The following is a 10,299-nucleotide window of genomic DNA, read 5'->3' on the forward strand; positions in this document are numbered from 1 at the left end:
TGTTGTTTCAGGCTCTTTGTATACTCAGGCAGGCATTGCCACAGAGGTTTCACTCAGGTCATATTTGCTACATTTTCTTTGCCACCAAACCATCTAAAGACTTAGGGCTAGATTCACAAGGAGGATTTAGGTGCCTTACTGCCTAACTTAGGTTCCTAAGGCCAACATTTAGACACCATTGACATTCATGAAACCCCTGCTACCTTGCCCTATAGTTGCCTAATTTCCTCAGGTGCCTAAGTTTCAACCAGTAAAATCCAAGGGGTGCCAGTGGGCTTGTGGAAAGCCATCAAATTACTGACACCAATGAGCAGCTCAGCCCTTACTCATGCCAACTCCCCAATAGCATTTACAAAATTGGTGCTCTATCAGGTATCTCACTTGTGGGGGTCTGTAGTGGGGCAGATGGCCCCACTCCCTGAGAGTGTGGGCTGCAGCAGGCCAGTGCACCTGCACAGACAGGGAGCCAATCGGGGAAGGGCTTATAGGGAGCCAATCAGGGCCCGGATTGGAGGCAGCCAATCAGGGCTAGGCTCAGCCCTATAAAAAGGCAGCTCAGTGAACGAGCAGTCAGTCTGTCCCAGACCTTCAGGGAGGAAGGGCTGTCTTCTGAGCAGGACATCAGCACCCAGGCCAGCGCAGTGCTGGGGAGGCTCAGGGAAGCAGAGTGGCGCTTCAGCCTGATACCTGCCAGACTGTGGGCCCTGAGTAGAAGGGTCTAGAGGGTGCGATGGGGTCAGAAGGGAAGTGACCCAGGGAAGGCTGAAGCCAAGGGGAGAGAAGGAGGGCCGAGAGGCTGCCGTTAAAGGGTCCCTGGGTCGGAATCCAGAGTAGCGGGTGGGTCTGGGTCCCCCCCCTTTCCCCCTTGTGCTGCACCAGGCCATGGAGCAGTGACTGAGTCAGGCTGCAACCTGCCCCCTGACGTAAGAGGGGCTAGACTTGGGGGTTGTGGCAGGCTGCTGAGGCTGGTGCAAAGACTCCTGTTACCACCCCCCACACACACCCCAGAAGGGGTTGTAGATGGACTAAGGGGCACTGCTGGAGGGCAGGGGTCAGGAAGAGGGCGCCACAAGCCGGAGAGCAACGCGGGCTCAGACACCAACTGAGGACGAGACAACGGACGGGACACTACCAGGAGGGGGCGCTCCACTGGACAGAGCTAATTCCCAGAGACAACCAGTAAGAGGCGCCGGGGGGTGAGTCCCAACACCGTTACATGGTCTAATCTGGTAGTTGTGCTCAAAGGACTCTCTCAATCTCCTCTCTTGAAGCTGTTCTACTCGGTGTACTGAAATCTTCATTGGAGCAGGGAGTGGAATGCGGGTATTCCAGGAGAATGTCCTAGCAATTAGCTCTGTAGAGTCCTAGAAGGTATAGAGAGAGTGGGAATAACTCAATAGCCTAGTGGCTAATGCATTCTCCTGAGACCCAGGTTTCACTCCCTGCTCTAATGAAGATTTGCACATGTCAATACAACAGCCACACAGCTACAGTGTTGCAGCTGTGTCGCTATTGCATAGACCCTTACTTTGTCGGTGGAAGGAGTTTATCCATTGATGTAGTTAATCCACCTCTCTGAGAAATGGTAGCCAGGCCAACAGAAGAATTTATCCTTTTACAAACTGCCCCCCTGCTCAAGATCTCATGGCCCTGCCACACCCTGCCCCTGAAAAAGGCAGTAGAGAGGCTCCTCCAAGCTGTCTAGAAGGGCTATGTGGGACACAGCCAATCAGGGCCCAGCAGGCTAGTAAAAGAAGAGCTGCAGGGCCAGAATGAGTCAGTTCCTTGCTGGAACTGGTGGAGTGTGGATGGTGTGTGGCTGGCCGAGGGAGCGAGAAGGAGCTCTAGGCTGGTAGCTGGGACCCTATTCAGACAAGATCCTGAGGTAAGGGTGAAGGAGGTGCGGGGCTGTGGGGAAGTGGCCCAAGGAATTAAAGCAGCAGCATGACTTAGATAAAAGGACACAGTGGATGGCTGCTATCAACAGGGTCCCTGGGGTGGGACCCAGAATAGTGGGTGGGCCTGGGTCCCCCCACCCCCATTAGCCTCTGGGGGAGTAGTAGCCTGGACTTTGAGGCACCCCAGAAGGGGAACAGAACTCCAGACCCCAGCTCTCTTGCTGAGCCACTAGAAGTGCCCAGAGAGGGTGAGGACATTGACTCCCGGGAAAAGCCCTGGGAGTATGGCTCAACACCAAAGCCAAGACCATTGATAGATTATGGGACTAATTAAGGACCTGAGCCCAAGGAGGGCTACAGGGAGAGAAAGTGGAAGCCTTGACCAAAGGCCCTCACTAGGGATGAGAACCCCAACCTCATTACACCCCTGTTTTCAGTTGCTTAGAATTTGGCAAAATTCTTTCTGTCAACCCTGCTATCATGGCTAAATTCCATTTGGGGGTGTTATTCCCTTCCTGCAGGTTCAAGGCAAACTAAATTCTCTAGGCTCCAATTCACCGCTAATTAAAAATTTTGTAAAGCACCTCACACTATTGTATCTACGTGTCATAATTTAGTCACACATCACAGGGTACAAATAAGTCCTATTGACTCCCTAAAGCATATGTGGTTCTTCCTGAAAGAGAGGCAGGAGTCAATTTAGAATGGGGAAAAGTGGTGATATGCTACTGAAGCTTGATCAGCTGTGGAGGTGACTTGAATTCATAGAGTTCTTGATCCTCTGATTTCCAGAGCAGTCTAGGCTAGACTGTAGGATGACATTAATAATGTGTGTATCTTATGTTAGGAGGGCATTCTCTAGTTCTCGGCTAAGGCAAATGGAGACTGGTGTCTCCGCTCACACCACACCCATATCCCAGTCTCCAACTAAAATACCATACTCTACCCCAAATCCAATAAGCGCTTTAAGTTTCTGCTGTCAAATGGTCAAAATAGAATTTGACATGAAGTTGCTCAAATAAAAATTTGTTACTGGGATTCTCAAAGGATCCCAGGGAGTTAGGCACCCAGCTTCCATTGGACATAGTGCAAAGCTAGCTGGGTTCCTAACTCCCTTAGGCCTCTTTGAAAATCCCAGTCTCAGTCTTTACCATTAGGTAAACCAAGTTTGAAAATCTGGTCCAATATGTCATCAGTAGGTTTCAGAGTCATCACCCTATCTGAGAACTAATGGAGCCAAAATTCATCCCTGGCATAAATCCATTGATTTAAATGATGTTAGAACAGATATTTTTCTCTGGGGATTCCAAATGACCCTTAAGAATTGTAGATGCTCAAGTCCTCTTTCCATTCACAGCCCTACAGGATCCTTTATCAGGGTCATATATGGAGAGTTTATTTTCCATCCGTAGGGCTTAGATGCTTATTTTTGCAGAAATTGTCAAAGACACCAGAAAAATGTCTGATCTACGCTCCACTCCAAAGAGCTACAATCTGGCTTTGGATATCAGTGGGTATAGATGTACATCAACATGAACACTACTATTTCCAAATACAATTTACATCACCACTACACAGTACAGTTACAGGTATTTCACTAGAGAACAAACTGACAATATCTCCCTCCCATTCCCCCTCTTCCCCACTGGAATTCCACCCAAAGCAGCTTCATCTTTGAACACAAATGCTCTGGGGATGTGTTCTCAAGAGTCCTTTTAAAGAATATATATTTAAGTTCTCCTTCAAGGTCCCCATTGTTAGTAATGCAGAGCCAGCATCATTTATTTATTTGAACTGGTAGGTGAGAGGCATTTCACATATTGCTATAGCTATTATAATGATTCTGGATGTTCATTCTTTCATGGATGTTTTGAATCTCCTTCATCTATCTAGTCTATCTATGTCACCATTTCTCACTTTAGTGACTTATATGAAACTTTCTGTTGCTATGGGGTGCACAATTTCACTCTTCTGTAGTATCTGAAGGGTACAGAAATTTTGAATATAAACACTTTATTTATGTTGTGTTTTTTGTTTCTGAATGTACAGCTAACTTGCAAACATGAGAGTATAATCTTTCTGATTTAGGTAAGGAGAAAACTAATGGATCCTGATATCAATTGGACTCTGGCAGTTTGTAAGCTGAAAATCTAGAAACATAAAATAGATCAAAGTAAAACATAGGGTGATTCTATATTTTAATACTATATTTTACTAATGCTTTTAATAAAAGTATTCATCATCATCTTCACCATCACCATCATCTCTGTCTCACAGTCAGTATCGAATCTATCAAATCAGGTGGGTAGCTAGCTCTTGTCATAATATTATTTTCCCATTTCTCTTTTTGTGTGTTTCCTTCTGTCTCTATCCGATCATTTGTCTCTCTGTTGGAATATTCAAAACTTTCCGGTGTTGTGGAGGCAGAATACGGGTTTTTCTGTAAAGCCTTGTATTAACCTACCACACCATTGAGGGGCATGTAGATTTCATATATGCAATCATGCGAAACTGCAATTTTTGTCATTTAGCTAAACTGAAAACAAATGGATCCCAATACTAAGTGTACTGCTGTACTTTGCATGGTGGAAATATAAAGCAGTTAAAGAGAATAAAATGATTGTATATTTTATTAATTAAAAATAAGTTATACCCCTCATCATTCTCATTCTCTCTCTCTCTCTCATGAAATTATTCACTCTCCATCTACATGCATCTCTCTCTGTCTCTTAATCTGTCTGAGTTAATTGCAATTTACAGTTGTTGTGGAGGGTAGAATCTGGCTCTTTAGTAGAAAGATATTGTAACCTACTATGCCTTTGACAGGCACATGCATTTCATACTTACCCTTTTATCCTTTTTTTTAAATGTTTATTTTGAATGAAATCTGGAAATGTATAGCAGCTAAAGAAATGAAGGTTAGATTGTTTTTATATTTTACCAGCTAGTGGTAATGATCTGTCTCTCCACTGTCAGTGTTTTCACAGTACCATGCCTCTGACTGTAGTATTAGATTTACAGTCCATGAAGATTAAAGTCGTTTATCACTTGAATATGTGCGGTATGGTCCATGGAAGGACCAACTTTCTCCAATACACAAGCACTTTCCCTGGCTAAGGGAAAGACTGTTATCTAAGAGGTAAAGCAAAGACGGTGAATCAGGAGCTTTCCTATGTCCTCCTTCAGGTACTCGTAAGTACCTGATCTACCAATGAGGGAAGGATTCTTGAGTTCTATCCCAAGCTCAGAAAGAGTGAGCTCTACTGTTTCCTGATTTGTGAGTCTCAGAATCAGGACTCCTGGGTGCTATTCTCAACTATGAGAGGTGAGTAGAGTCTATTGGTTAGAGAAGCAGAGGTTGAGAGTCAGCACTCCTGGCTTCTTTTCCAAGTTTTGGGAGGTGAGTGGGGTCTAGTGGATTAGCACAGGGGGCTCGGAGATAGGTCTCATGGATTGTATTGCAGGCTCCGGGAGGGAGTGTAGTGTAGTGGTTAGAGCAATGAGGTCTAGGAGCCACGAGCATTCCTCAGCCCTGGGAATGGTGTGTGGTCTAGCAGTGACATTCCTGGGGTACAAGCTCCAGAAAGCAAGCAGGTTCTAGGGGTTAGATCAGGGTCAGAGTGTCAGGATGTCTAGCCTCTATTCCTGGATCTGAGAGGGAAATGTGTTCTAATGGTTAGAGAGGATTAGTGGAAAAAAATTCTAGACTCCTGGTTCTGCCAGTGACCAAACTGAAATATGCAAATTATTGTATCATAACTCCTTTCCCCTTGTTTATAGACCATTCTCCTCTCTGCTGCAGCCAAGAGAAGATGTGATAATGAAGAATCAAACCATGCCAACTGAATTCATCCTTCTTGGATTTCATAATATTCAGGGGTAAAGTTTCCTACTGTCTTGGGTCATCTCCATCATCTACATCGTCACCATCTTGGGGAACATGCTCATCATCTTCCTCTCCTTGGTGGAACCACATCTCCAAACCCCAATGTACTTCTTCCTGGGAAACCTATCCCTCCTAGACATCTGCCAGACCACCACCACTGTCGCCCAGATGCTGGTGCATCTCCTCTCAGGCAGGAGCAGTATCTCCTATGCAAGGTGTGCAGCACAACTCTACTTCTTCCTCTTTTTTGTGGGTGCTGAGTGTGTTTTGCTGGCCACCATGGCATATGATCGCTACGTGGCCATATGCAAACCCCTGCTCTATACGCTGCTCATGAACAGGAAGTTTTGTGTTCTGCTGGTATCAGTCTCCTGGCTGAGTGGCACACTCAGCGCAGCCTTGCACACACTCCTCACCATCCGCCTGCCCTTCTGTGAGGCCAACGAGGTCAACTACTTCTACTGTGACATCCCACCCCTGCTGGCTCTTTCCTGTGGAGACATCTCATTCAATGTCACCATGATACTGGTATCCAGCATCTTCTTGGGGTGGAGCCCCACCCTGTGCATTGGACTTTCATATGGATACATTGTTTCAAGGATACTGAAGATACATTCCCCTGAGGGGAGGAGCAAGGCCTTCTCCACCTGTGTGTCACATCTCACTGCAGTCCTGCTCTACTATGGGAGTAGTATCTTCACCTATGTCAGACCCCTCTCTAGCTACTCATTGGATAATGACAGGTTAATCTCCCTGCTGTACAGCATTGTCACCCCCATGTTAAACCCATTGATCTATACTCTGAGGAACAAGGATGTGAAGAGAGCCCTGATAAAGGTCCTTGTGAAGAAAATGTTCTAAGATAATCAAGAATACTGGCATAGGTATATACTTACAAGAGTGGGATGTAGTAAGTTAGAACATATGGGATCTAGGAGTCAGGACTCATGGGTTCTATTCTGCCCTCTGGGAAGGGAGTGGCTTTTAATGGTTAGAGATGGGGGGGGCATGCTGGGAGTAAGGATCCTAGGTTACATTTGATGAGTCTTGGAAGGGAATGGGTCTAGGGATTGGAGCAGTGGAGTTGAAGCCCCTGGACTGTTACAAAGAGCTTTCATATCTATGGATGAAAGCTTTTATAGGGGTGCTAAGTGTTATTATTAAATGTGGAGGACAATCACTAGGAAAGTCTGAGAAAGGATCCAACAATAGAACATTACAATTAAACTGAACCTTAATTTATAAACATGTTAGTTGCTGTGTGCCTTGAATGTCTTTCACATATTTATGAAAGATGTGGACAAATTGGAGAGAGTCCAGATGAGAGTATCTCAAATGATAAAATGTTTACAAACCTGACCTATGTGGAAAGGTGAAAAAAACTGGGCATGTTTAGTCTTGAGAAAAGAAGTTTGAGTGGGGACCTGATAACAGGTTTCATATATGTTAATGGCTCATTTAAAGAAGAGAGGTATCAATTGTTCTCCATGCCCACTGAAGGTAGGAGAAGAAGCAATGTGCTTAATCTGAAGCAAGGGAGATTTAGGTTAGCTATTAGGAAAAGCTTTCTAACTCTCAGGGGAGTTGAGCTCTGGAACAGGCTTCCAAGGGAGGTTGTGGAATCCCCATCATTGGAGGGTTTTAGGAACAGGTTGCACAGACACCTGTCAGATCTGTTCTAGGTTCACTTGGTCCTGCCTCAGCACAGGGGGATGGACTTGATGACCGCTCAAGGTCCCTTCCAGCCTGACATTTCTATGATATACATTTGACTAAAAAAAATTAATTTTGGGCCAGTCCTTCAACTACTTAAGCATGTGGGCTCAGATTACCAAGGGAGCCTAAGGGAATTAGACACCCAACTCTCATTGATTTTCAATGAAGTCCTTTATGCCCTTTTAAAAATCACAGCCATAAATAATTGTCTGGTTGACTTACATCCTCTCCCCTCCTGCCAATGCACATGAATCCCTTCACTCATGGGAGTAAGAGTCCACAGGCCTGTAAACTTTTCTGCCATGTTTCATTTGTTACAGAACTTTGATGCTCCATCCCTGATATGGGTGCATATTAGTAGTGGGTGAATTGAACATTCCCTATTGCCTAGCTCTGTCAAAGGCTGAGATTTGGATTTTCATGGGAGCCAACAGTATTTAGGTGCCCATTTCCCATTGGGAGTTAGACTCCTTCAAAAACAAACTTCCCAACCTTTTTTTGTCTCTAGTCATTTCATATCGTTAGATGAGAAATGCTATGGAAGGTCTGGTCTACACGGCAAAATTTGCCAAATATATATGTGGGCTAGGAGTGTGGAAAAAGGTCACAGCCCCTCACTGACATGATATGCCACCAAAATCCATCATGTAGAGGCAACTATGCTGACAAAAGAGTATGTCTGATGCCATAGTTTGTCATCAGGCAGATGGTGTAACTATGCCACTATGGGGCTCTGCCAACACCAATCCCAGCCAAGAATTTAATAGACAAGCCCAAAGAGAGAAAAGTGTAGTTATAGTATTTCTCATTTGCCAGTATTTATTTCTCATTAACTTATACTAATTATGTCTATTTCCCTCTGCTTTTGTTTACTATTTAATCCTGTTATATGTATTTTTCTTTGCAAAATGTGTGGGGTATATTTTGTCTGAAAGGATGTTACATAAAATAAAATTGATTTCATGTTATTCTTGAGTATCTATCTAATCTATCCTATCTATGCCATCAAGAAATAAGGTTTTTTACAGTGAGTAATTAACCATTGGAACAATTTACCAAGGGTTGCTGTACATTCTTAATCACTGACAATTTTTAGATCAAGATGGGATTTTTTTTAAAAGATATCTAGAAATTATTTTGGGCAGTTCTCCAGCCTGTGCTATACAGGAGGTCAGACTAGCTGATCACAAAGGTCCCAAAGGTGGCATATCAATCTAATTATATGACTTCCCTCACCATAGTATCTGAGCACCTCACTAGCAGCTCAGAGAAGGCAGTGAGGTTTGTCCATTGCACATGGGTCTATTTTTATTTGTGAGGCTTCAGGCATTCTGGGGCCCTGATCTGAGCACAACATTTCCAGGAGGGGGTAGGGTAACCTCATTCATACAAAGAGGGGCTACCCCATCCCTGCTAGAGCAGAAGAGGCCTTGGGGAAAGAGAGGCCTACAGCTGAGCAGGTGCTAATTCCCTAGAGATGTATATAGAGGGAGTATTCTTGCTCTGCTCTGGGTAGGCCAGACAGAGAGAGACCAAGCACAAGAATGACTCTGTAGCCTGGTGGTTAGAGCACTCAGCTGGGAGACCCAGAATCCAGTCCCCATGCTCCAATGACTTTCATTATTTATCCACACTGGAATGACTCCAACAGGAGAGACTGAGTGAGCCCCCTCTCAGAATATCCCATAGGGCAGTGGTTTGAGAGGTGGCAGAGCCCTGTTCAAATCCCTTCTGCCACTCAGGTGCATGGGGGATGTGACTCGGGGGTCTCCCATATCCCAGGTGCGTCTCATAACCACTAGGATAAAAGTTATGGGGGAGCTCCTCCTTCTCCCTCTCTCCATAGCAGCAGTGGGGCTAGATGAACATTTGTGGTCCCCTGTTTAACAGGGTAACAAATCACAGAATCATAGAAATGTTAGGCTGGATGTGACCTCCTGAAGTCATCTGTACCAGCCCTGTAATGAGGCAGGACCAAGGAAACCTAGACCAGCCCCGTCACGTGTTTCTCCAACTTGTTCTTAAAAACCTCCACTTATGGGGATTCCACAACTTCCCTTGGAAGCCTATTCCAGAGTTTAACTGTCCTTAGAGTTAGAAATATTTTCCAAATAACTAACCTAAATCTAAGCCATTATTTCTTGTCCTACCTTCAGTGGAAATGGAGAAGAATTTATCCCCATCCTCTTTTATAACAGACCTGAAGCCTGATAACACTTGTACTCCTCAATCTTCCAGCGACACGCCTTCTCGCTCCTTGCACACCCCCCACTAACTGATGGGAGGTCCTTTTTAAACCAGGTGCCCTGATTAGCCTGCCTGCCATAATTGATTCTAGTATGTTCTTAATTGGCTCCAGGTGTCTTAATTAGCTTCCCTGTCTTAATTGGTTCTAGCAGGTTCCTGATTGTAGGAATGCTAGCTCCCAAATTGTCAGCCATGGTTGCGGCACACTGTTTCCATGGCCACAAGGCAGGAGTGACCTTCACCTCAGTGTCTGTGTTTGGGAAACTTTTTGGCTTGAGGCTTTTAAAGCTCTCTGGCTACCACAAACCTGGTGTTCTATTTCCTTTCATGTGTCGTCGCCACATCTGGTGACCCCGACGTGATACCCCTCTACTCACCGGCTGGATACGCCGAGCGCGCCCCGTGGCTGTTTGCCGCCCCTTATTCGTGATTATGGGGGGGGGGACTTTCCAGTGCCCGGAAGGAGCACGCAAGAGAGTTACAAGAGATTATACGGCAGCGTTCATGTGTCGCTGTCCCGGTCGCTCATATTGAGGACCTTCTAAGGGAAAT

General features: G+C 45.2%; 1 pseudogene; it reads left to right on the plus strand.

The window, feature by feature from the left end:
- Nucleotides 1–5,718: 5,718 nt before the first annotated feature.
- On the plus strand, nucleotides 5,719–6,645 carry LOC135888009 (olfactory receptor 5V1-like; annotated as a pseudogene).
- The last annotated feature ends 3,654 nt before the right edge of the window (nucleotides 6,646–10,299 follow it).

The sequence above is a fragment of the Emys orbicularis genome, chromosome 13 (genome assembly GCF_028017835.1).
Source record: "Emys orbicularis isolate rEmyOrb1 chromosome 13, rEmyOrb1.hap1, whole genome shotgun sequence".
NCBI classification, from domain to species: Eukaryota; Metazoa; Chordata; order Testudines; family Emydidae; genus Emys; species Emys orbicularis.